General features: G+C 31.5%; 1 pseudogene; it reads left to right on the top strand.

Moving 5' to 3' along the window:
- On the top strand, positions 15,568–17,553 carry LOC110256364 (annotated as a pseudogene).

The raw sequence follows: 27,234 nt of genomic DNA, 5'->3' as shown, positions 1-27,234 counted from the left end.
CTTGGAAACCTGGACCGCTGTATGCAAATCAATGAGACTAGAACACACCATGCATGAAAATAAACTCAAAGTGGCTGAAAGACTTAAATATAAGATGAGACACCATCAAACTCCTTGAAGAGAACATAGGTAAAACATTCTCTGACATCAGCCTTAGAACTGTTTCTCAGGTCAGTCTCCCAAAGCAACAGAAATAAAAGCAAAAATAAACCAATGGGACCTAATCAAACTGACAAGCTTTTGCACAGCAAAGGAAATCAGAAAGAAAACAAAAAGATAACTTACAGAATGGGAGAAAATAGTTTCAAATGATGCAACTGATAAGGGCTTAATCTCTGAAGTATAAAAACAACTTCTACAACTCAACATCAAAAAAACCAACAACCCAATGGAAAAATGGGCAAAAAGACCTTAATAGACATTTCTCCTAGGAAGATATACAGATGGCCAATAAGCACATGAAAAAATGCTCAACATCACTGATTATTAGGGAAATAATAATATCTTCATGTGTTTTTTTGGCCATCTATATGTCCTCTTTGGAGAATTGTCTTTTTAGGTCTTCTGCCCTTTCCTTTTTTTTTTTTTTTTTTCCGCTTCTTTGACTTTAACTTTTGTTTTCTATTACTATTTTTTTATATAATGCTTTTTATTTTTTTCCATTATAGCTGGTTTACAGTGTTCTGTCAATTTTCTACTGTGTAGCATGGTGACCCATTTACACATACATGTGTAATACATGTTCTATTGTCTCCCATTATCATGCTCTGTCATAAATAACTAGACATAGTTCTCAGTGCTACACAGCAGGATCTCATTGCTAATCCATTCCAAAAGCAATAGTTTGCATCCATTAACCCCAAGCTCCCAATCCATCCCACTCCCTCCCCTTCCTCCAAGGCAACCACAAGTCTATTCTCTAAGTCCATGATACTCTTTTCTGTGGAAAGGTGCTATTTTAAAAAGTTTGTAGTTTTTTAATTTGTTTCCAGATTTAAAGGGAAAGATTTAGCCTTTCACTACTAAGGGTATTGTTTTCAGGGTTTTTTTGGTAGTGTACCCTTTTTCAACTTAAGGACCTTTTTTTTATTCCTAGTATGATGATTATTTTTACAATGAATGTGCATTGAATTTTGTTAAATGCTTTTATTGTGTCAATACAAATCATTTTTTTCTTTTTTATCATGCCAACATGGAGCTTACATTTGAAATATTATAATATTCTTGCATTTTAAGGATAAATGCCACTTAGTTGTTATATATATTTTTTATGTTTACATATTTTATTATATATTTATTGCATGGTATACATATTTATTTATATATTGCTGGACTCTGCTAACATATTGTAGAGGAATTTGCATCTATACTTATGATAAATATTGGTCTCTTTTCTAGTAATGTTTTGGTCTGGTTATGGAATCAGAGTAAGGCTGGCCTGAGCGTATGTATTGTAAATATTCCTTCCTCTTTAAATTTCAGAGTTTGTGAAGTAGTTAGATTATGTCTTCCTTAATTATTGAGTAATATTGAATATTTTGAAATCTATCAAATAATTTTGAATAAAATGCAACAAAATCTAGAGACACAGTTACAAAAAAAATCTAAATATAGATTCTAAAGGAGAAGAGGCAAGGGTATTTAAGCTACTGATCCCTGTTGGCTTTTGCTTGAGATTTGACCTCAATGCCATGGATTCTTTTACACTTTGGGGCTGTGCTAATAAGGAGCTGAAAAAAAATCCTACAGCTGGGCAGTGGTGGGGGGTGGGGTGGAGGAAATTCGGAGATGGCTGCAGGTGTTTCTAGGAAGCCATGAATGTGCATAACAGCAGTGAATTCAGAGATGGGCTGACCTGAAGTGACACCAGGAGCAATCATGTCTGCTAGAATATCATTCTTCGTACTTACATCATTATTTCCTTCATTCTCTTTTCTACATTCGTTTTTAGAGTTAGAGAACTAAAAGCTTTCTGGATTTAATTCCCAATGTCTCTCAATTTTCTTTTATATTTCTATATTTTTCAAATGTTTGCATTACATTCTATGACGCGCTTTTTTTTCTTACAGTCTGTACATTAAGCTTCTTTATGATTAAGATGACTTTCTCATGACTGCATCTAAAATTGTATGTTTCTCTGTGAAGCTTGAAAATACATGTTTAAATATCATTTCTTTGCACTGCATTGTACCGGCTTACTATTTTTAGAGTATTTTTGAAGATTCTCATCTACTATATATTTTGACTTCTTCTGTTTTAGAATCTAAATAATCAATTTGGCATAGCCTGGAAATTTCTTCACTATTTTAAATTTGATTGTAGTAGTCTTAATTATATATGATTTTTATGATGAAATGCTATTCTGTATTATTTATTATTTCTGACATTTTTAACTCATCACATCTATATACAGAAAGTACATAAACCATCTAATGCGCTTTACAATATAATAGAATATGCAATAATTCATCAGAAAATGGTAACATAACCAGAACTACTGTCTTCTAACTAACGTCTCTTTTAGTTGCATATTTTTTTTTTTTTTTTTTTTTTTTTTTTTATTTATTATTATTTTTTTTTTTTTTTTTTTTTATTTATTTTTTTTTTTTTTTTTTTTTTTTTTTTTTGCTGTGATATGAGTTCCAAGTATGTCTAATCGAGCTGGAGCCCCCCACCAGCCACACCGATGCAGCACATCTGCCTACACCAGCTCATGCACGCCAATCCTTACCCCAGCAGCAATGAACCCCTCATGTTCTATTGATTTTTAGCTGATATATATTTATTTTTTTTTTTTTTTTTTTTCATTTTTTTTTTTTTTTTTTTTTTTTTTTTTTTTTATTGAAATGATATATTTTAATATAATATGGGCAACTCCTGTAATCAGATCATTTTCCTCCCAAGTTTGCTTTTATTGCTCTTTGTTGTAGTTGTTTTTTGTTGTTATTCAGTTTCTTTGCTGGACCAATTCTGTAAGATCTGTATTCTTTGTTGCATGAGGCTAAGAATTAGCTACTTAGCGGTTTTAACAGTCATGAAATGATTAGATATTCACTTAAATGCCTTAAAGCAGTAAATATCTGTCTTTCCTGAGGAATTCTGCATGTGTGTTGGGGTACGTCTTCAATGCTCTAGTGGGTGGTTTACAGTTCCGCCTTAGATTTCGTTATCTGTCTGCACAGAACCTTATGTCAGCAAGAGATGAGATTAAGCCTTTCTTATTTCCCTTCTGGTTATGTTTACAACCCTTCAAATATGTGTTTTGGAGTTTTTCAAGCCCTACGTGGATATCTCATTCCTCAGTTTTTCTTTTTAAGTTTTTGTCATCCTCTGGTTTACCCCAAATGGTTCTGCCACTTTAGGCAACCACAATGTTATGTAATAGTTTGATTTGACAAATGCCCTGAAAAAAGAGCTATTCTAGATTGAGCAAGCTCTGAGTCAGGTCAATAAGGACAAGTTTTGTGAATTGGGTTTTTCCAAGCAGGTCAAATAGTGGCAATATTCTGAGGATGAAGCTGCTGAGGACATTCCAAACCTGTTCTGTACACTCCACAGCTGCCATGTTGCTGGTTTTCAGAGCTATCTTGGTTGCAAAGCTGCTTGGTTTTCAAAACTAGGGAGAGAGGGAAGATACCTGGCAGGTTAAAATACCACAAAGCTTACTGATCTTACCAAGATGAATAAACACCCATGGGATTGTTGCAAGATTGTGGTTTATTTTCAGAATTCTGAAAAGGTCAATTTTAACAATTTTGACATTGTTTTCATTGCACTTGGGTAGAGTGGATTTTGCCGTTTGGAAATGCTTTACCTTCAGTATGACCTTAGTTTGTAGTTCTTTGATTACTAATAAGGTTGAGCATCTTTTCATATGTGATTGGCCACTAGGACTTTTTCTTTCTCCTGAGAACTCCATAATCAAAAAGCCTGTTCTTTTATTTCTATCAAGTTGTTGGCCTTATTCTTACTTATTGTTGTGTGTTTCAACGCTATGATTTTTCAGTTGGTTTTATAAGCTTCAAATAACTTCTATTAGATTGTGATTTGCCTATTTTCATTCCCTCATAAAGCCTTTGATGAAGTGTATGTCTTATTTTTAATATAATACAATTAATCTCTTTCTTTATAATTAGGTCATTTCCTTTCTTGCTAAAAAGCATATCCTATATTTAGATCCTAAAAATATTATTTTTTATCACCTTATAAAACAGCATAACTGCATTTCACATCTAAGCATGTAATGCACTTGAAAATAATTCTCTCATGTAGTTTGAGGTCTGATAAAATCTCTTTAATTTCCATACGGATACACTATTTTCCAGAACATTTACTTAAAACTACTTATTTTAGACAATTATATGCAGTACTGTCTCTGTCATATTCCAGTCTCAGTATATTCAGTCATACATTAGTACTACTGTGTTATATTTGCTTAGTTATTTATTGATGGAACAGCTCTAGATTGTCTTAGTATATATTTATATTTGTTTAATAGTTCATATTTGTTTATACCGAGGAAAATGGAGAACAAAAAATTCTAAGATCAGATCAAGCAAGACCTTGTTTTTGTAGAAGCAGAAACATATTGGATATAGGAATAAAAAGATGCTACACTATTACATTATACTAAAGACTTTCATATTAAGCTTCATTTCATTGCACCATCTGATGATTTTGTCAATGATATAATCTTAAGGTCCTGTTATCTTCACTTCCCTCATTATTAAAATAATTAGAGAAAGAATAATTACTCTCAGTAACAATATTTCCATAACTATATCATAAAAAGGTTTGTCTTATTCCCTGTTATAAAATGAATAATAGTATATTAAGAATAATACATAATTATACAGAATTAATACTCAACAATTTGTTCAACAAATAAAATAAGGATTATAAGTTAGATCATGAATTTAGAAAACAACACAAAATTTTGTTACACTCTTGGCTTATGTTAAAGTGAATGTGGTGTTTTATATTTTCTTGAACAATTTTAATTTTCAAAATGATGTGGACATTTTGCTTACTAATCAAATACCATTTTCAAACCTGGAAGCAAAATTTTTAATGTGATTTACTGTTATGCATTTGTCCTTGACATTGTTTAATTTCCTCAAATTTTATGAAATAGGGCTTGATTTTATACAAAATAAAAGTAACTTGTTAAATATGAATAAGATGAGTAGTAATATTAAACAAACCAACTTTGTTGGATAGGAGTATTGATCCTCAATTTAAAGAATATTACCACTTACAAATTTTGCATGGCTTCTAAAGTGCTTTTATTTAAAAATGATTCCAAAACCTGGACTCAAATATAATTAAAAATTATCAATGGTTAATAGAGAAGTCAGCTTGACTAATGGTTTTTGCTTTAAGTTCCATTTTATATACATTTATTTTATGTAGTTATCTTTAAGCCATGTAAATGTTGAAGGTGATGTATATGAAATGGTATAAAGTCAATATATCCTCTGATGATAAAAACTGGTGAGCACATAATTGGTAAGCACAGATATTGCACAAAAACAGAAATTTTTAAACAATTATTGAAGTCAAGTTTGAGTCTTATCCAAATGTTCCTAAGAGTGTCTCAAGCATAGCAGTGAAAACCATAGCCTCTAAAATCAGACTGAATTCATATCAAGCTATATCATTTATTAACTATAAGAAATGAACAAGTTATTTAAGTACTCTTTGCCTTTGAATTTTCTTGTAAAGTTGGGATAATAATGGTTCTTATTACATACAATTATAGTGATGATTGAGTAAGATAATACATGAAAAGCACTTAGAATGGTAAGGAAGGATTAAATAAAATGCTGTTTATTTCAGTAGTAGTATACTTATGTGATAATATAAACCAGGCAAAGTTTTATCTATTTATGATAAATTCAATCAAGTAAATATTGTTATCATACTTAGAATGAGAGAATATTCATATTTGTTCTTTTAATATGAGCAATATCATTCCTTAAGTAGTTATTTTTCTGACTCACTGATTTACATAGAAGTGGGAGACACATGTAACTCAACTTTGAAGCAAACAGACAAATATTAATGTCAATAATTATAGAATTTATAAATTCATAGGGTTTCAGTGAATGCTGCCTTTATTTTTTGTTATTTAAATTATTTGATTATTAAAATGCAAAAATCTAATTTTATCATTATAACACATTATTTTTAAATATTTTAAAGTTATTTCTCCACTAATCTTTTTTTAAAAAAAAATTATGCAAGTCCTATTTTTTCCTCCAAAACTTATAAATAATTTGAAAGTAATTAGTATAAAGATTATGAGAAAATACAAGTCAGGAGCAATAGCTTGGAGACAATTTAATTATCCGTTAGTTTTAACATAGCAAATTTTTAACTGAGGCAAATTAGAGCACAACAATTATGGTGATTTTTCTGGGTTGTTGTGAAGTCTCTGTTATACCTCTGACTACAAAGAGGCATAGGAAAAATTTTGATGGGTGTTTTAAATTTACCTTAATTGTGTTTACATGATACTATGGCTTATTACACCACACAGAGCTGTATACTAAAAAGGTAAAATATACTCTATGTCAATATATCAAATTTTTTAAGACTCTAGGATATGAAAGGGCAAAGATGAGATGACTCCTCACTGTGCAATGCAACCATAAGTAATCCTTCAAATAAAAACATATTGAGGAAATCAATGGCCAAGAACTGCTAAAGCAATGATTCTGGTCAAGACCATCTTTGAAATCTGGTCTTGATTCTGTTTTAATTTATACTGTTCCATGCTGGAATCCACTATTTTGGTTAATATTTTATATGAAAATGTTACTTCTCAACACTTTTTTTTTGTTTTTTGTTTTTTTTTTAGGGCCACACCTGTGACATATGAAAGTTCCTAGGCTAGGGGTTGAATCCAAACTGTAGCTGCCGGCCTATGCCTACACCACAGCTCATGGCAATGCCGGATCCTTAACCCACTGAATGAAGCCAGGGATTGAACCTGCAACCTCATGGACACTAGTCAGGTTCGTTAACCGCCAAGCCACAGCAGAAACTCCTACTTCTCAATTTTTCAACTGCCTCAATGTGTACTTTTGTTTTGACTTTTACTTACTCAGTATTTGACTTTTACTTACTCATTAGCAAAAATGAGTTTTGCTAATGCCTCTGGAACATGATTCTTGTAAAACCGAAATTTACTAATGAAATACAGTGGGTTTGATAACCTCCAGTGCTTCAGGACAAGATAAATGTTAGCTGAATGCTTTGGGTATTTCTATTCTTATTTTCTATTCTTTAGATGTCCTGTCTTCAATAGTTATTTCTTTTCTCTCTCTTAAAAACCACACACAAAAACTATAAACCCACTGATCAAACAGGTTAATAAGGCTCTTTGCTCACTATTCTCCGGAGTGCTTCTATGTAAGGGATTTAGCCAAAAAATTATGCACTGGTTAAGAACCTATGAGTAGGGTGGTAGGGAATATAAGAATTGGTAAAATAGAGCCATTAGCATTCATGAGACCTGTCTACTAAGCAGGAATTTATATGCACAGCTATGGCACAAAAGAAAATGGCACATGTCACTGAATAGATGTGAATTGACTGCAATATGACTTGATCTCTTATTTTTTGTAATCTCATCTGAAAGCTATCTTAGGATTTTAACTCTCCTTAAATAATATTTATGCTCCTGTATACATTTCTGATAAACAAACATAATTACTGCCATTTTAGTACCTGGAGATAATATGTGCTTCTCTTTTATTTTAGTTCAAAACTATCAACATAGGAGAGAGGATTCAGAGTAATAAGAAAATATATTTCTATCACCCTAGAACATTATTTAGAGAGTAGAAGACACAGGTATTTATTTATAGTGAAGTCTCTATTTTTTTTCTTTTGAACAAAAGAGTCTTTTATGGCCTCACTTAAGATACGTAATTTTGGATTAGATGGTATTAACTGTTGCTCATTTTATGAAAATGAAATAGAAATATTTTCTTTTATACTCATATAATAATCTACTAAAGAGGATGGATGTGATCTAAAATCAATTTCTTCTCTATACCTGCACAATTAATATAATATATATTCCCTAAATTCAATTCTACTATATTATGTGATTTGTACATTTACAAATATAAAAATATAATATATAAATATAATAATGTATGCAAATATAAATATTTTTTATGATAGTGGAATTTTAACAAAGAAAAACATCCCAAACTTTTGCATTTACATTCTAAATAGTACATTTTATTTTTCCTGGTCAAAAGAAATACATGCATTAAGTTTAATTACTTTAATGTATAGAATATTAAAAATCATTTAGACTGACATATGAAGTTACATATTTCAATTAAAAACTGAATCAAAAATCATAAAGATCTATCATTTTCTTTTCTTTTTTCCATTTTGCCTTCACCAAAATATGCAAATGCAGATGAATAATGTCTGCTGCAATTTAGACACCTTAAAGAGCCATAGGCTTATTACAAAGCTGAGGACACTAAGTCACTTGTCTAAAATCTGAGGTTGCTATCTGGACTTTGATGTATTCTTTGACATTTGCCACGTGGTAAACATTTTCTTTATCAAAGAAAAGAAATGCTGCCCTAAAGATACGCTCTAAAATGATGTAATTTGGAATCATATGGAATCATACATACACACACACTCAAGTTCTTGAAAAAAGTGCTGTGTGACAAAAAGGCACTTCTTACACAATCTCATGTTGTAACTGAAAAAAAAAGCTTTCTTTTTTCTAAAGAAATTGATCATCATAGCATGAAAAAATGAAGCACTGGCACTGCATTCACCTTGGTAAGGTTCAGGGTGATTGTTTCTAATCAATCCCTGATGAATATAATAGTGTGATGAAAGGAAAAAACTAAAATGTATGAAGTTATTAACATTTTCTCAGCAAACAGACATTAAATCATGGTGGTATTTTAGTGTAGAAAAAGTAGAATATTGTAATAAATATACAGAAATAATAATTAGTATGTAATTTTATACATTCAGAATTTTAGATAAGATTATTTTTTAATTTATAGGTATCTGCTATATAAGTGTTTGACAAAAGAAAAAGGATAAAAAGATTAAGCTAATAAAATTAATATGAGTTTGAAGAAATCTCTGGTAGGAAGATGATTTTTCGTGAAAAGTTATCATTTTTGAAATATCACTCAACTAACTGATATTAAATAAATATTTGTCATCCATATTAAAAAAATATTCTCCAGTATGACAAGGCCATCTCCCTCTAAATTTTAAGAATTTCTGAATGTTTAATCTATGACTTCCTTAACACTAACTGTTAGGAAGAAAGATAGTTCCAAATATTAGTTACTTTGGACTGTAAGCTTATCTCTGACATAGAATTACTAAACAGTTTAAGTATTATTGTAATAATTTATAGCTAAGATAAATATGTTCCTACAATATCATAAGATAGATTTTAAAGCATTAAATAGAAGATGAAAATATTCTCCAAAGCTATTACTTTTAATGGTAAGTTTAATAAAATTATGTTTCTCTGTTTTAAAGATAGTTATTCTCAGGATTAAAATGATTTAAATATATGTTTGTAGTTCTTTAAAATTTTTAATATGTTTAGGTTTATAGAAACTAAATAAAACAAAGAATTATTTAGAGAAAATATAAAAACATTTGTTCAATCTAATAATTTGAATAGTTAAACATTTCAATGAATATTTTATAGTATTTTGATTTATTGCTTTAGTTTCCCAATCAGCTTTCTACTCATAAGTGTAAAAAAAATCACCAGTATATAAGAAAATATGGTAAATTATTTTTAAATTTATTTTTTATTTGTTTTGGTTTTTGCTTTGCTTTTTAGAGCCACACCCATGGCATATGGAGTTCCCAGGCTAGGGGTTGAATCAGAGCTGCAGCTGCTGGCCTACACCACAGCCACAGCAATGTCAGATCCAAGCCTCATCTGTGACCCACACCACAGCTCATGGCAACACCAGATCCTTAACCCACTGAGCAAGGTCAGGCATCAAACCTGTGTTCTCATGGTTGCCAGTCAGATTTGTTAACCACTGAGCCATGAAGGAAACTTCAAGAAAATATGGTAAATTTTTAAAATAAATTACAATATTTCTATTATCCTCTAATTTATTACACATTATTGATCAACATTTTGAAATATACTGTGACTTGTTTTATGGCCTACCATATAGTCTACCTTTTCAATCTTGATTAATGCTCCAAATGTTTGGGTGTGGTTATTAACATCCATTAGATTGTGTTGATTGGCAGAGTTGTTTGGATATTCTATATCCTCACTGATCTTGTCTGCATTTTTTAAGAGGGATGTTAACTCTTCAGTAAAATACTGTTTTAAAAAATATTAAAATTTTCTGAATTCAGAAGACAATGTATATATATTTATATATATTATATATATACATTTTGTGTAGATACACATGTTTGTATATATGTATGTATATAAATAATTTACACACATTTATACACATTTATACAGATACTACTTTCAGAAGTCCTTAGTTTTGACCACATATTTCACCATCTTCAATTCTCTTATATTTCACATGATATGTGAATCTGGAGAGTTTGAATATTTTTCCAAAAATTAAAGAGTTAATGTAAAAATAAAACTGCTTTCAGGTTTTCTGAAAGCAGTTCTTTCATGCCATTCTTGAATAAACTATTTATATATTATGTTGTATATGTGTACATATTTATATATAACCCAACATTCATATTTATATGTAGTTTATATTTAACATATCAACATAATATATATATTTAATATATTCATATACATTTTACCTATACTTATCCTTGTTTATATGTATATTATCTATTTTTACATTTTATATACATTTGAAGTTTACATATATGAGTATGTGTTTGCATGTATATAACTTGTCCCAAAAAATATATTTATTTTATAGTGGAGTGGAAAGTATGCTAGAGTTGAAATAACAGAGTCTATTTTTAAATCAGTATTTTTAAAATTTTATTAGAGTATATTTTGATTTATAGTGTTTTGTCAATTTCAGCTGTATGGCAGAATGACACAGTCATACATATATATAGATTCTTTTTCTCATACTGTCTTCCATCATGTTCTATCCCAAGAAATTGGATACAGTTACCTATGCTGTACAGTCAGACCTCATTACTTATCCATTCTAAATGTAATAGTTTGCATCTACCAACCTCAAACTCTCTGTCCATCCCACTTCCTCCCCCCTTCTCCTTGGCAACCACAAGTCTGTTCTTTATATCTGTGAGTGTGTTTATGTTTTGTAGATAGGTTCATTTTGTGCCATATATTAGATTCCACATGTAAGTGAAGCATATGGTATTTGTCTCTCTTTCTGCCCTACTTCACTAGTATGAGAATCTCTAGTAGCATCAGTGTTGCTGCAAATGGGATTATTTTGTTCTTAGAACATAGAAAAACTAGGAACATTGCTTTATATTTCTAAAAATTCAGCATAAACTTAATCTTTTAACTGCAATTCACTGTCTCACAAAAACATTAGTATAACCAAATAACTAGTCACTTGTTTTAATATGTGTGGATTAATGAGACTTCTAAACCCTACCTCTTTGTTTTGTTGATTGACTTGGCTCAGTAACTGTCATAGTAAATAATGGAATAATTGTATTTGGATTATATTTCAGATGGGGTTTTTACAAAGAATTTTGAAAGTCTATAATGTTCTTATACTTTTGAGATTTCAAAAAATGCTTTATGAGATTCCTCAAATACCTTGAGGAGTCAACAAATATCTTGTTTGTTGTTGATAAGATAAAAAGTGTTAGAATATTTTAAATTTACAATCTAAAAGCAAAGAAGGTTACTAAAAATATATATGGTTTTCTAAAAATACAGTATTTTAATCAGAAATAATAACAGATAATAAGCAATTAAAATAATTTATATACTATATATGCTAAACATATGGGAAACTTTTTTATACTGAACTATTTTTTTTACTTGATCCAGGCATATACATACTAAATTTAATTTATCAACTATCTATTGACATTATATTTTTGTGTTACCTCTAATTAAGTTAATATTTGTGCCATTATAATTCATTTTAACTTTGGTCCAATGTCAAAAGCTATTATGAAAATTGTTAGCTCTTTTTTAATATATCCAACTATAAATAGATTTCCTCAGCTATTTTCTCAGGATATTATCTAAGATTATTCTGAAGCAATTTCTAAATCAATATTGGAACTACTCTAGGAAAACAAACTACATTTTCATGGCTGTCATATTGCTCTTTAGACTACTTCTCCCACTTGGAACATGTGAAAGCATTTCTAGATCTTGGTTTATAACTGTGTATGTATGTATGTAAACATATGTTATATATATATACACACAGAACTTGTGTATGTATATATCTTGTGTTTGTGTGTATGTGTATTTTTCCACACACTGCCATACTGTACTACTTTCAATTCATAAAGGAATAGACAGCAGGGAAATAAAGTACATTCCAATAGCAGCCTGGAGGGTATAGAATAGAAGAGGGAATTGAAAATAAGTGGGAAAAACAAAACAAAAGTAAATTTAAAAAAGAAACATAAATTAGAGAAAGGTGATAGTGTTCATTTTCGGGGTAGTGGGCAGGATGGTCAATGCTAAAGGAAACAAATACTGCCACAAGTGAGATTTATGATAATCTTTCAAGGAAGGCTTGCATGAGGATATTAAATCTGCCTGGGAGATCTGAGCTCAAGGCTTTTTTGAGAGCTAAAGCACCAGAGTGAGGATGATCTAGTAATACATTGATGGAAGACTTAGAGTCAATAAGATATGATGAGATGATAACAAAAAGCAATGAATGGTAAACCAAACAGGCAAAAAGACACCCTGTTAGAATCAGAAAATGTGCACCAAAGTTTTTATATAGAAAAATGTGCTTATGAAATTTACACAGTAGCACTCTTTGGTCTCTAAGGTTATTGCTGAATGTATTTTATGTCACATCAGCAATGTACAGGCATTAGAGATTTTTACCAGGATTAGGATTTCCAATTACCAAAAAAACTACCAATTTTCAAACATTTCAAATTAAAACCATGTAAACTGGTTTTACTTCCCCGAAGCTGTGGTGAACGCAGAAGTTTTTCTTGTTTACCATCTTAAACAATGTATGATTTATCAGGAGCCAGATGGATGAGAGATGCCAGGAAGGATGATATGCTCAAAAATATGAGAGGCATGGACTTTATATCATCTTAAAATTTGGCTTTAGTTTGTATCTGATTTTGTAATAATTGACCTCATAAATTCTAAGACTTTATTCAGTTTAAATTTTCCCATTTGGTTGTTTGCCTAATGGCTGAATTAAGACTTTTTGTAAAGACTATTTTGTCACTCTTTTCTTTGCTTATTTTGTGCTTGGTCAGGCAGGTCATATAAAACATATCATAAAATACACAGAAATTAGGAGTTCCCACTGTAGTGTAATGGGATCTGTGGTGTCTTGGGAGCACTGGGACACAGGTTCAAACCCTAACCCAGCACAGTGGGTTAAGGATCCTGTGTTGCCACAGCAGCCACTTGGGTCAAGACTGACTCAATTTGATTCCTGGTCCAGAAACTGCATATGCTGCAAAACAGACAAAAAAAGGGGGAAAAAAATACACACACACACACACACACATATATATATATATATATATATAGATAGATAGATATATAGGTATAGATATATAGAAATTGGAGGGAGGTACTTTCATTTCAGTATACATCCCCTACTTGGAAATGCAGCATCCTTGAGTGCTATAGAACACTCAGGTTGCAGAACACGACTGAGATTATTTTATCTTACTGCATTTGGAAAGAAGTACATGTTAGCTTGTTGTACTTACTCTATGCAGGAAACCAGGAAATGTGTTCTGATGGTAACCTAGAAAGAAAGAAAAAAAGCTTTTCTTCATGCATCGTCAAAATGAACTTATTTAAGCATTCCTTTAAGTATTATGACCTTTATGCCCGTCAGTGAACAATATCAAGACTACTAGTTGCTGACCTTGTTGTTCTAATTTCTTATGTCCATTTTTGCAAATTTATTGACACAGTTACGCTTAGGAGTTGTGATTTACTATGAATGTGGTGCAAACAAATTTAAATCATGGTTCCTATTAGAAAAATCAGAAAATGGCCTCACAGATCCTATCACTTACTAGTTTAATTGAGATAATCTTGATTAGAATTATTGACACAAATTATTTTTGGGGAGTTGTCCAACTTTATAGAAAATGCAAAGCTTGTGAAAAATGAACACATCTTCATTGCTAAGGTTTGCAATAAATTTAGAAGCTCTTATCTGAGTGATTGTCCCTAGAAATTACTCTTTTTCAAATTTAGGCAAATAATTTGAAAAAAAAATGTCCTCCAATTTATTTAATGAATAAAAGTGACACTACTAACAAGCTAGCTGAAAATCAACTAATTAACAACTTCCTTTACTAGCACGTGTGTCTTTAACATTCTGATTTTTGTAAATGTTTTTATTTTGGAGTTCGCCCAATTTTTTAAAGTATGATTTAGTGCTAATTGATTTTACTCAGACATCAAGAAAAATGTCAGGAATACTCTACCAATATTTGCTGTGTGTGTGTTTGTGTGTGTGTTCTAGTACTTGAAATGGAAAGAAAATATAAGGAAAAGCCTTCTCATTACTTGAAGATCTTTGGAGTCACTTGGCTTATAAACAACCACTTTAAACAGAAATGAGACTCTGTAACAGGGAAGAACAAATCTGACTCCGTATTGGATTCTGTTTCTTTTACTTTAACCTTTGTAATTCTATTGTTTTTGCTATAAATTAATCACTAAAGGGTTGTTGCCTGTAGCTTAAAGCATAGGTAATGGCCCATCTCTGCCTCCCATGCCTCAGTGTTACGCTAATTGAAGGTTTCAGGCAACCCTGGTTGATTTTATTTTGTTTTGTTTTGTTTTTTGTCTTTTTAGGGCCACACCCTGAGGCATTTGGAAATTCATAGGCTGGGATCAAATTGGAGTGTAACTGCCAGCCCACACCACAGATATGGCACCAAGGGATCTGAGCCACGTCTGCAACCTATACCACAGTTCCCGTCAACACCAGATCCTTAACCCACTGAGCAAGGCCAGGGGATGGAACCCGTGTCCTCATGGATACTAGTTGGGTTTGTTACCGCTGAGCCACAATGGGAACTCCCTGGCAATCCTGTTTTGAACAAGTCTATCAGCTCCAGTTTCCAAACAACATTTGTTCAACTTTGTGTCTCATTTGGCAATTCTTGCAACATTTCAAAATTTTTCACTATTATTGCATTTGTTACAGTGTTCTGTGATCAGTGACCTTTGGTACTACTACTGTAATTATTTTGGAGCTCCATGTACTGTGCCCATCTAGAATGGTGAACTTAGATAAATGTTTTGTGTTCTGACTGATCCACTGACCAGTTATCCCCTACCTCTTTCCTCTCCTCAGCCCTCCTTAATTCATATAACACAAAGATATTGAAATTAGGCCATTAAAGAACTCTTCAATGGCTTCTAAGTGTTCAAATGAGAGGAAAATTTGCACACCTCTCACTTTAAATCAAAAGCTATAAATGATTATGCTTAGTAAGGAAGGCATGCCAAAAGCTGAAATGGGCAGAAAGCTAGACTTTTTCAATCAAACAGCCAACCAAGCTGTGAAATTTAAAAAGAATATATATATATATATATATATATATATATATATATATATACACACACACATACATATGAAATTAAAAGTTCTACTCCAGTGAACACACAAATGATAATAAAGTATAATGGCCTGAGTGTTGATATGGCGAGTGTTTTACTTGTTTAGATAGAAGATCACACTAGCCACAACATTCTCTTAAACCAAAGGCTAATCCAGAGAAAGGCTCTAACTCTCTTCAGTTCTGTGAAGGCTGAGACAGGCGAGCAAGCTGTAGAAGCAAAGTTTGAAGTCAGCAGAGGTTGGTTTATGTGGTTAAAGGAAAGAAGCCATGTCCATAACATAAAACTGCAAGGTGAAGCAGCAAGTCCTGATATAGAAGCTATAGCAGCTTATCCAGAAGATTTAGCTAAAATAATTAATGAAGGTGGCTACACTAAACAGCAGGTTTTCAATGTAGATAGATGAAAGAGCTACGTATTGGAAGAAGATCCCATCCAGGATTTCCATAGCTACAGAGGAGAAGTGAATGCCTGGCTGACTCTCTTGCTACAGACTAACACAGCTGGTGACTTGAAGCTGAAGCCAATGCTCATTTACCATTCTGAAAACTGTAGGGCTTTGAGAATTATGTTAAATCTACTCTACCTGTGCTCTATACAGGCATACCTTAGAGTAACTTGTGGCTTGATTCCAGGTCACTATGATAAAGTGAATATCACAATAAAGGGATTCACATAACTTTTTTGGTTTCCCAGTGTATATGAAAGTTATGCTGACATTATAATGAAGTCTGTTAAGTGTGCCAAAGGATCATGTATAATAAAATAATGTATATACCTTGATTTAAAAATAACGCTGTTAGAAAAATGACATCAATAGACTTGCTTGACCTAAGGTTGCAATAAAACTTCAATTTGAATAAAATGAGGTATGCCCGTAAATGAAACAACAAACTCTGGATGATAGCTCATCTGTTTACATCATAGTTTACTGAATGGTTTAAGACTATTATTGAGACTTATTGCTCAGAGAAGATTCCTTTCAAAACACAATTGCTCATTGACAATGAGCTTGGTCACCCAAGAGCTCCAATGGTGATGTAAAACAAAGTTAATATTGTTTTCATTCCTGCCAATACAGCATCCACTCTGCAGCCTGTAGATCAAGAGTAAATTTCACTTTCAAGTTTTATTTTTCAAGAAATATATTTCATAAGGCAATAGGTACCATAGATGGTGATTCCTCTGATGGATCTGGACAAAGTAAATAGAAAACCTTCTAGAAATAATTCACCATTCTAGATGCCATTTAAGAACATTCAGGATTAATATGAAGAGGGCAAATTGTTAACATTAACTGGAGTTAGCTGATTCCAACACTCATGGATAACTTTGAGGGGTTCAAGACTTCAGCAGATGAAGGAACTGCAGATGTTGTGGAAATAGCAAGAGAACTAGCATTAGAAGTGAAGCCTGAAGATGTGACTGAATTACTACAATCTTATGGTAAAACTTGAATGGATGAGGAGTTGCTTCTTATGGATGAAAAAAGAAAGCAGATTCTTGAGATGAAATCTACTCTTGGTGAAGATTCTATGAAGATTTACTATAAGTTTTACTGTGGGTAAAATATTACCAAATAGTATTGCATATCATAGAGAAATTGTTCATCAAAGAGAAAGTCAATCAATGTGGCAAAATTGATTGTTGTCTTATTTTAGGATATTATCACAGCCACCTCAACCTTCAGAACTACCATCTTGATCAGTCAGCAGCCATCAACATGCCGACAAGATCCTCTACCAGCAAAGACTATTACTCTCCAAAAGCTCAAATGATGGTTAGCCTTTTTTAGCAATAAAATATGTTTAAATTAAGGTTTGTGCATTGTTTTTTTAGGTCTAATACTAATGTACACTTAGTAGGCTACAGTATAGTATAAAAATAACTTTTACTTGCATTGGGAAGCCAAAAATTCATCTGACTTTCTTTATTATGATATTTACTTTGTTGAGATGGTCTGAAACCAAACTAGTGATATCTCCAAGTTATGCCTATACTTAACTCTGCTATTTTTGGTGCAAAAGCAGCTATAGACTACAATATAAACACAGGAATGTACAGTGTGGTTCTGTTCCAGCTAAACTTCATTTGTAAGGAAGGGCCCTTACTGGATTACCATTCCCAATACTCTTTAGCCATTTCAAGCTCACGGAATTCTGATTGAAACACTTTCCTAGTTGGAATTTTTGTGAACTGGATACTTGATCAGCATTTATTCATATTCGTGTGGTGAAATGAATCATGGTTACAATATTAAAGAGCACAGTCCAGAGCTCTTTTAACAAATGGATTTTTTTCAAACTTGAAGAAATCTATTTTTTTTAAAGGAATACTATTAAGGAGGGGAAAGGATACAAATATGTCACATCAGATTATTATTAATAAATATCTTCAACAACCATTTTCTTAGACATTGATGTTTCACTCAAGTATGGCATATCACATCCACAAAACATCAATCAACAAAAACACTTAAGAATGCATGTGTCTATATGAATATGTACACACATATACACACAGGTTTAGACATATATAAGTACATACATATAAACAACTTTCTAAGTACATATATCAATTTGCTGGTTAATTTGGTACCAGTAATATATTTATATTTTCATATGCTTTTATGTTATTCTGAGTTTAATGCTGTGAACTCCTTATAGTAGCCATGCTTTTCAGGGATATCACTCAGGGAGCTATAGTATGCTGGCTCTAGTACTATGAAACATATTAGATTTCAATATGTGGCTTTGAAATCCCAGGCATGGTGCAATTTTCTGAATTATTCACACATAATCACTCCAGGGAATTACACTTAAGCATGATGGGCAAGTGCCTTAAAGCAGGCAACCATGAAGAGTTTCATCCTGCAGTGGATATTCAGAATACATTAAGGATGATGATAACATAACGTTCATGTCCTAAATGTGTTAGATTTACCTATTCAGAGATGATGGCGGAGATAATGATGATTTCAGATGTCTCAGATAAGCATTTAATCATCATTTTCTCCACTTACTTGTTATTAGAGGAATATACAATTACAAAAAAGTAGAAAAGTCTGATTTACTAAGAGGCATCGATTCTACATAATACATAGAAATGTCCATCAAAAGTATGACTATTAGAAATAATAGAATAAGCAAATTGTGTCTCTTAAGCTGATAATAGAATACTATTATTACTATTGCTAATAATCATACTTTTAAAAGGAAGGTACACGTTATTTTCAGGATCTAAAAGAATTAAAAGAGATATAAGCAAAATTACATCTTGAATAATCTAAAGTTTGTGATTAAAACAGTGAATATTACAAATTATTTGGCAACAATAGAGTTTCCTAGTTTAAGACATTTAAAGCAGCTTTTAAGTTTCTAAAAATAGTAGACAAAAGAACAAATATAGTCCAATGATAAGTAAAACTGGGTGACCATTATAACATTTGTATAAATTTATAACACTTATTTTTAAAATTTGTTCTGATTTGTAAATCCTACCTTCTCAATCCATAATGTTCTCAGCATTTATTCTTCAAAATTATAGCTGGATACAACTGCTTTTCATGATTGAGTCTTGTAAAAAAGACCAGAGTGAGCTGGGAGTGGATGGCGCCTTTAAAGGAACTAGTACACAATTCACTGACTAAGAAGATGATTGATAGAAGATTAAACTTATAGGGCCAGATCCTATATGAATCCATAAACCATAGTAAATTCCAATTGCCACAAATGCCTATTAGAAGGTTTTAAGCAGCATGATGACATATATTCAATATAAAAAAAATGTCATCTAAGAACTCTCTGGTGATGAATTGTTAGGAAGCAAAATTAGAAGTTGATAATTGGGAAGATATAGTTTGAGCATAGGAAAAAAAATGCAGGTGGATTGATTGTAGAGACTGATGAGGAAGGTGGAAGGTAGAAATGAAAGTGACTGGGATTAAAAACAGATTGTAGGCAGGTGGAAGCAGAGAAACAATATTCAAGTGTAAAATGCCAGTGTGACATGTGACAAGAAATTTCATAGCAATGGGATTACAAGTCTGGAATTTAGAATGTATGCCCCAAGTCAGAAAATACCTTTAAGGGGAGTCATCATGAAAATGACACTTAAAGCCAAAATGGAAGCTGGAAATCAGAGCTATGTCTACCAATGAATACTCATATTAAGAAGGCTAGTATTAGCTCTCTGTTTTGACAAATGTACTCCAATATCTCTCTGTTAAATCTCATGTTGCCCTTAATTAGAAATGGAGAAGGTAAAAAAAAATGTTTTATTTAGACAAATGTTTTGTAATTTTTTTTACTTTACCATTTAATTAATGCACTTATAGCTAAAATATTTATATGAATTGATTTAATAAAATAAATAGTCCTTATTGATTTTAGTAAAATATTATTTACCACATGTCAAAAAGTTGCTTTAGGGAAAATAGAAACTGTTAGGAGAAGTATAATTTACAACTAAGTTTAATAAATTTCTTAGTATAATTTCTATTGATTTCATTACATAGAACTTGGATTGTGTTTTTAACAAATAGTCAAGAAGAAAAACCAAAATTCAAAATAAATAAATAAACACATATATTGTAAAAATTTCCCTTAGCTTTAGAGTTAACAGCTGCTTTTTTCATAGGCTATTTTCTGCCACAGAATATATTAATTTGAGAACATTTCTTTTATGCTCCAAGAGTACAGAATTTATTAAATTTCTGATTGGCTTTAGGCTGAACAGTATATTTGAGATTAATGTGAGAAAATAATAAAATAAAATAAGGTAATTTAATATGAGGGGAAAAAATGTTTCCCAGAATTTCTAACATGAAACCACTTTTAAAGGAAAAAAACACCTAAAGATAGTTATTTTCCTTCATGCCCTACAGCCTCAGTTCTCTGAAAGAAAAAAAAAAAATATACTTAAAAAAAATCTGGTGTCCCACATTTTTAAGATGTTCAAAAATACTTGTTTTTTGACAATGATTGCCAATTGGTAGTAATTGTTGTACTAATTTGAATGACTAATGTATTTCTTTGAAAATATTTCTTAATTCAAAATTTCCATTTGACAAGCCTTTCCAGTGATTTTAGTATAAGGGAGATTTTATGAGCCTTAATTATAAAAGAAAACACATGAAATATGACAAAAAATATTTTCAACAATTGACTGGAAGATATGCTAAAAGTGAAGATACTCTACTTATTAATACAATTCTAAATTCAAGTTGGTAAATGTTAATAAATAATACTAAAACTTCAGGTAACTGAGATACTATTGTAAAGTGTTTAGAAGAGTTCCTAGTACCCAGATTAGGTAATACAAAGAAATTTTGGAATTCAATAATAACACACACATCTATTTAAATATAGGCAAAAGATCTGAACTGACATCTCATAAAAGAAGATACATAAATGGCTAAAAAACATGTGAAAAGATGTTCAACATGATGTGTCATTAGACAATTCAAAATCAAAACAGCATTGAGGTACCACTACGCATGTATTAGAATGGCTTAAATCCCAAACACTGAAAACACCAAAACTGACAAAAACACGGAGCAACAGGAACTTTCATTCATTGCTGATGGAACTGAAAAATGATAGATATTTTGGAAGACAGTCTGGCAGTTTCTTAGAAAGTTAACATATGCTTACCATACAATCCAGCAATCATGTCCCTTGTTATTTACCCAAAGAGTAGAAAACTTACATCTACCCAAAACCCTGCACATTATGAATGTTTATAGCAGCTTCATTCATAATTGTCAAAACTTGGAGCAACTAAGATGTCCTTCAATGGGTGAATGGATAAAAAGACTGTAGTACATTGATACATTGGTATATCATTCAGAATAAGAAAAAAAGAGAGAGAGAGCTATGAAGCCATGGAAGGACAAGGAGGAAGATTAAATGCCTATTGCTAAATGAAACAAGGCAATTTGAAAATACTACATACTGTGTGTTTCTCACTATACAACATTCAGAAAAAAGTAAAACTATGGAAATAATAAAAAGATAAAAGATTGCCAGGGATGCAAAGGGAGAGAAGGATAGATAGATAGATGGAACACAGGATTTTTTTAGGGCAGTGAAATTATTTTGTATGATACTGTAATGGTAGATCTATGTCAGCATATATTTTTCAAAACCCACAAAATTTTCACCGTGAAAAGTAAACCTTAACACAAATTATGAACTTATTTAATAACATTGATTCAATATCAGCTCACCAATTGTAAGAAATGTATCACACAAATGTATGATGTTAGTAACAGGAGAGACTGGGTGAAAGGAAAAGGAGCTTATGAAAATTCTCTGACTTCCTGCTCAGTTTTCCTCTGAACCTAACACAGCACAAAAAATCAGTATTAATTAAAAAAATAAAAGTGAATGGAACAACAACAAAAAAGAAATGAGAAATTTTATCTCTGTATCTTATAAGTGCACATTCTGGGAAATTTACGTAACATATTGAAGTAGTTCCAATATGCTAAAGATTAAAGGAGATAATACATTTAAAATGCTAAAGATATACCTGGAATCAAATAACCATCAATAAAATATTGCTGTTTTTGTTGATAATTGTACTCCTGAGGGGTTGTTATCTGAAAATCCATTATCAGAATTTAAGTTCTATGAGACCATAATTTAAATAACTTGAGAAAAATTAGAAAGATTAAAATATGAATTGGGCATTTCTAAATAGGTCATGGAAGCAAGTAACTGAAATTGATGACAAAAATTAATTTTAAAATGGAATAAATTTTAAAGTAAGCAAATGGATGCCACTAAATAAATAAATAAATGAAGTATAAATTGATGACCAAGAGCATGCTTCTTTCTAATTTCTTTAGCCATCTCCAGAAAAAAATTGTAACTAAGTTGTAAAGAATGGGAAAGTATATTTGAAAATTAGTCATCCTCAGATACTGATGCAGAAGTGGGGGATAATATGTGAAAATAATGTAATATTTACAAAAGTTCATGTCTATAAATCAGAAGGGCCGAAGAGTCTTGTGTATGCATTTTTGGAACAATAGTCAATGAGAGAACCCACAGTGAACAAAGGATGTGCCAAAAGAATGATGAAAATATTGTTGCAATTTTCCAAAATGGGAAATAAAGGGATTCTAAAACTACATATCACTTAGCCAAAAAGCTTGACATGTGTCTTTGGCAAAATTCTAAAACAGATTATGCAGCAGATGGTTTGTGAGCATTTCACAATTATAGTGTTGATCACTAGGCTCCAACCTGAATTCACATGGTACAAATCATACCAAAGTAATTGCCTTCCCATTTTCATTGTGGCATGAATTAGACCAGTGGACTAGGGGGATACAGATTCATAACATGAACTCAGCAAAGATTTTCGCAAAGATTGACATCAAAATATTTCATGCGATTTTCTAAAATGTTGCTGGCATGAAATTTTCTGTTGTTAAATAACTTATTCTTGGTATAAATTTGTGGAGATAGTCTTGAAAAAGTACCTTATATCAGAAACAGCTGTGGAGCATGTTCTAAAAACATGAGCTTAGACTCAAAGCCTACCCCAGATATCCTGATTCAATAAGTCTGGTTATACCTAGGTTATATTAAATAATAACTTCCAAAATAATGTAACAAAATTGCTTTTTTAATTTTATCTGAGCAAATGTATATTATTTGTAATGATTCCTTTAGTTTGGGGGCCGCATTATTTATGTTTTATAAAGCACTTTATCTTTATTCTCTAACTGTTCTCTCTATAATTCGTTATGATATTATTTTTAGTTTTTATCTTAAACTTGATTTAGTATCACGAGGTCTGTTTTCAAGACAGTATGCAGAGTAACCCTTTAAAAGATAAGTAATACCATATTATGAGTCCTCTCAAAACACTTCAAGGTCTTTGTTTCACACAGAATGAAAAGCTTAATCCACAAACTTCAATCTAACTGACCACCCTGTCACCTCTCAACTCTCACCTCCTTACTACTTTCTTTCTCATTCATTCCACTTTAGCCAGACTGAACATTTTAAATTATTTTTCAAACAGAACTGTCACCATATTGGTACCTTGGCATTTGCAGTGTTTCTATCCCAGATAATCACATGGATTACTCCATCTCTTATTTATTTTATTTATTGTGTATCTCCCGCACAAGGATTTTTGCCTGTTTCACTCAATGCATAGCCACTTAGTAGTATCTAGTATATATTAAATAGAACATATATTAATTAGGTGAGTAAATAAATAAGATCTTTCTGCTTCTATGTGTCCTAAAATATGTATTAACTGTTTTACCTGAAATTAATCAGGATTTTTATTATATAAATTATTGATTATAAGATTATATAAGATCACCATTCTACTTAATGTTGCCATCTTCATAAAAACATATTTAATAAGAAATTTAACATTAACAATAAAAACACTTCCAAAGACTATATCTTTGCCCTTTGTTTTATTTAAACCCTGCCATTTTCCCTACTAATTTACCTGTCTTTACTATATTTGAGAGCATATGGGTACAAATTTAATTGATACTTTCTAAAAAAATTGTAAAAACTTATATGATGTTTGTTTTATGTCTTAATAGTGTCAGTTGCATTTGACATTTTAAAGGCTGTCAAAAATCCAATCTGTATTTCCGAACCCTCACATTCAAAGAAATAATTTTGGATCCACATCTCATGTCACATAAACACGTTAATTCAAATTGGATCACACACTTAATTTTAAGGGCTAAAACTAATAACTCTTAAGGAAAGCATGGAGTTAATTTTAATGACGTGTTAACAAAAAGTATAAGTGATAAAAAATAAATTAGACTTCATCAAAGTTTAAAAAAAATGTGTTTCAGGAACCTCTGTTGTGGCTCAGCAGATTAAGAACTTGACATGGTATCCATGAGGATGCAGGTTTGATCCCTGGCCTTGCTCAGTGGGTTAAGGTTCTGGCACTGCCACAAACTGTGGTGTAGGTTGCAGATGAGGTCCAGTGTTGCTATAGCTGTGGTGAGGCAGCAGCTGCAGCTCTGATTTGGCCCCTAGCCTCCCTAGGCCAGGAACTTCTATATGCCACAAATGCGGTTATTAAAAGAAAAAAAAAGTTTAAAAATTGTTTTCAAAAATTGTGTTTCCGTCAAATATGAAATGCTCACAGAATGGGAGAGAATATTGCAAACCATACATCTCATAAAGAATTTTATCCAGTATATATTAAAAGCATATACATACATACATACAACTCAACAAGAAAAAGAAAATAACACAATTTAAAAATCAGTAAAGGGCCATTATTTATTCACAGAAAATATATGAATGGCCAGTAAGGACATGAACCGATGCTCAAAATCATTGGTCGTTAGGGGAACACAAATCAAAACAAAGATAAACCACTTCATACACACAAGGATGAACAAAAAATAAACAAACATAACAAATGTTGGCAAGGACGTTGAACCTTCCACCCTGCTGATGGGATTATAAGGTGGTACAGTTGCTTTGGAAAATATTTTGGCCATTCTTCAAAATATGAAACATTGAGTTACTATAAGGCCAAGCAATTCCATTCCTAGACATATTCCTCAATTTGATGAAAATGTACTTTCACTTAAAAACTTGAAAGAAAATATTTATAACATCATTATTAATACTAATAAAAAATGAAAGCATCCACATATCTATTAACTAATGACTGGATAAAAATAAAACATATCCGTATAATGGAATATAATTGGCAATAAAATAATAAAGTGCTGATAACATGCTACAAAATAGATGAACCATGAAAATGAAAGAAAAGAGGCCAATTACCATTCTATTTCATGGTGCCATCCTCATAAAAACATACTTAATGATAAGAAATTTAACATTCACAAAAGTCCACACCATATATTTCTACTTATATTTCCAAAATAGGCATATTCATACAGAAAAAAGTAGATTAGTAGTTCTAGGGAATGAAGTAAAAAGGGGGATCTCATGTTTGCTAATGTGCAATGTATGATGTGAAAAAGAAGATTTTTTTCAAGAGAAGGAAATCTAAAATTAGGTAATGATGAAGGTTGCACAAGTTTGTGGATATACCAAAAAAAATGTGAATTACATCTCTATAAAGCTGTTAAAAAAATCCAACATATGACATTGTGACCACCTAATATCCTTGTATAAAATTGAAATACTTAAAACATTTGGAGAAGCTTCCCTATATTTTTATTTTGAGCAGTATTTTCTTGTAAGGATGATAATGAGTAATCTTTTATTTATTTTGGGGGGACTAGTAGCATTTTGGTGGACTAATGGGTGGGACCAAAGGTTTCCACTTTCACCGCCTACTTCTGAGAGCTCTGAATTTTACCACTGGTTTTAGTGACTTTTATGTGCATTAATTCATATTTTGCCCATGTGAAACTGCACTAAACACACCTTTATCAATCTAGGGTAGGCCCCTACTCTCAAGGCTGAAAAGTTTGTGGCGTGGCTGGAGAACTCCGCTGTTCATCAGAGAGTCACTTGATAAAATTCGTCATATATATGTTTTCTGAGCAATTCAACGTTATAGTTTTGGTTGAGGATGAGATGAAAGTAAGTATAATACTTGAAGCAGTAGATAGAATAGAAAATCAAAAGCTGTGTTGTAGAGAATACAGTGTTGTATTAGTATATTTTGGAGAACCTAGATACAGAAACGTGTAGATGGGACATCTGAGTCATGGCCATAGTAAATTCTAGAATTGCTAATATGTTGCTAAAATACTAGGCAACCAGACCTGCATTAAATCCTAAAAGGCAATAAACAATGTCCCTTTCACCATGACCCTCTTAGTTCCCCTTATTTCCAGTGAATCCTTAAATTAAACTCTATAAATCTGAGATAGCGCAACATATAGTTCTGTTAGCAGAAGGTGTGCACATAGTATGTCTTTTTTTTATTTTTGTTCCATTTTTCTTTTGGCTATACACGAATATCAAAATTCTTTTTTTAATAGTTTAATAAAATCTATTCTTCTAAAGTAATCTTAAAAACCCATTCTTACTCCCTTCCCCCATTCCCAAAGCCATATACACTGTTTTAAAACTCTTGCCCTTTGGATTTTTTTTTAAGCTTGATCAAATTCTGAGGTATTTTAACTAAATATTTTTTATTTAAGCCCCTCTCATAGGTAATTTCTTTCATTATTACCAAAATGTTTAGCTTCCCTTAAAAATATCATCTAGGACCATTTTTGATTTTCAAGTTATAATCCCTTTTTTGATAAAATGTAATTTCTGTTATAATTATACTATTTATATAACTATTATTATTCACATTTATTCTTTTTGTTTGTTTGTTTTTTGTTTGTTTGTTTGTTTGTTTGTTTTGTCTTTCTGCATTTTCTTGGACTGCTCCCGTGGCATATGGAGGTTCCCAGGCTAGGGGTCGAATCGGAGCTGAAGCCGCCGGCCTACACCAGAGCCACAGCAACATGG

Source organism: Sus scrofa, chromosome 13, assembly GCF_000003025.6.
Source record: "Sus scrofa isolate TJ Tabasco breed Duroc chromosome 13, Sscrofa11.1, whole genome shotgun sequence".
Lineage (NCBI taxonomy): Eukaryota > Metazoa > Chordata > Mammalia > Artiodactyla > Suidae > Sus > Sus scrofa.
Note: the sequence above shows the minus strand (reverse complement) of the source record. Positions and strands in the feature narration are given on the sequence as shown.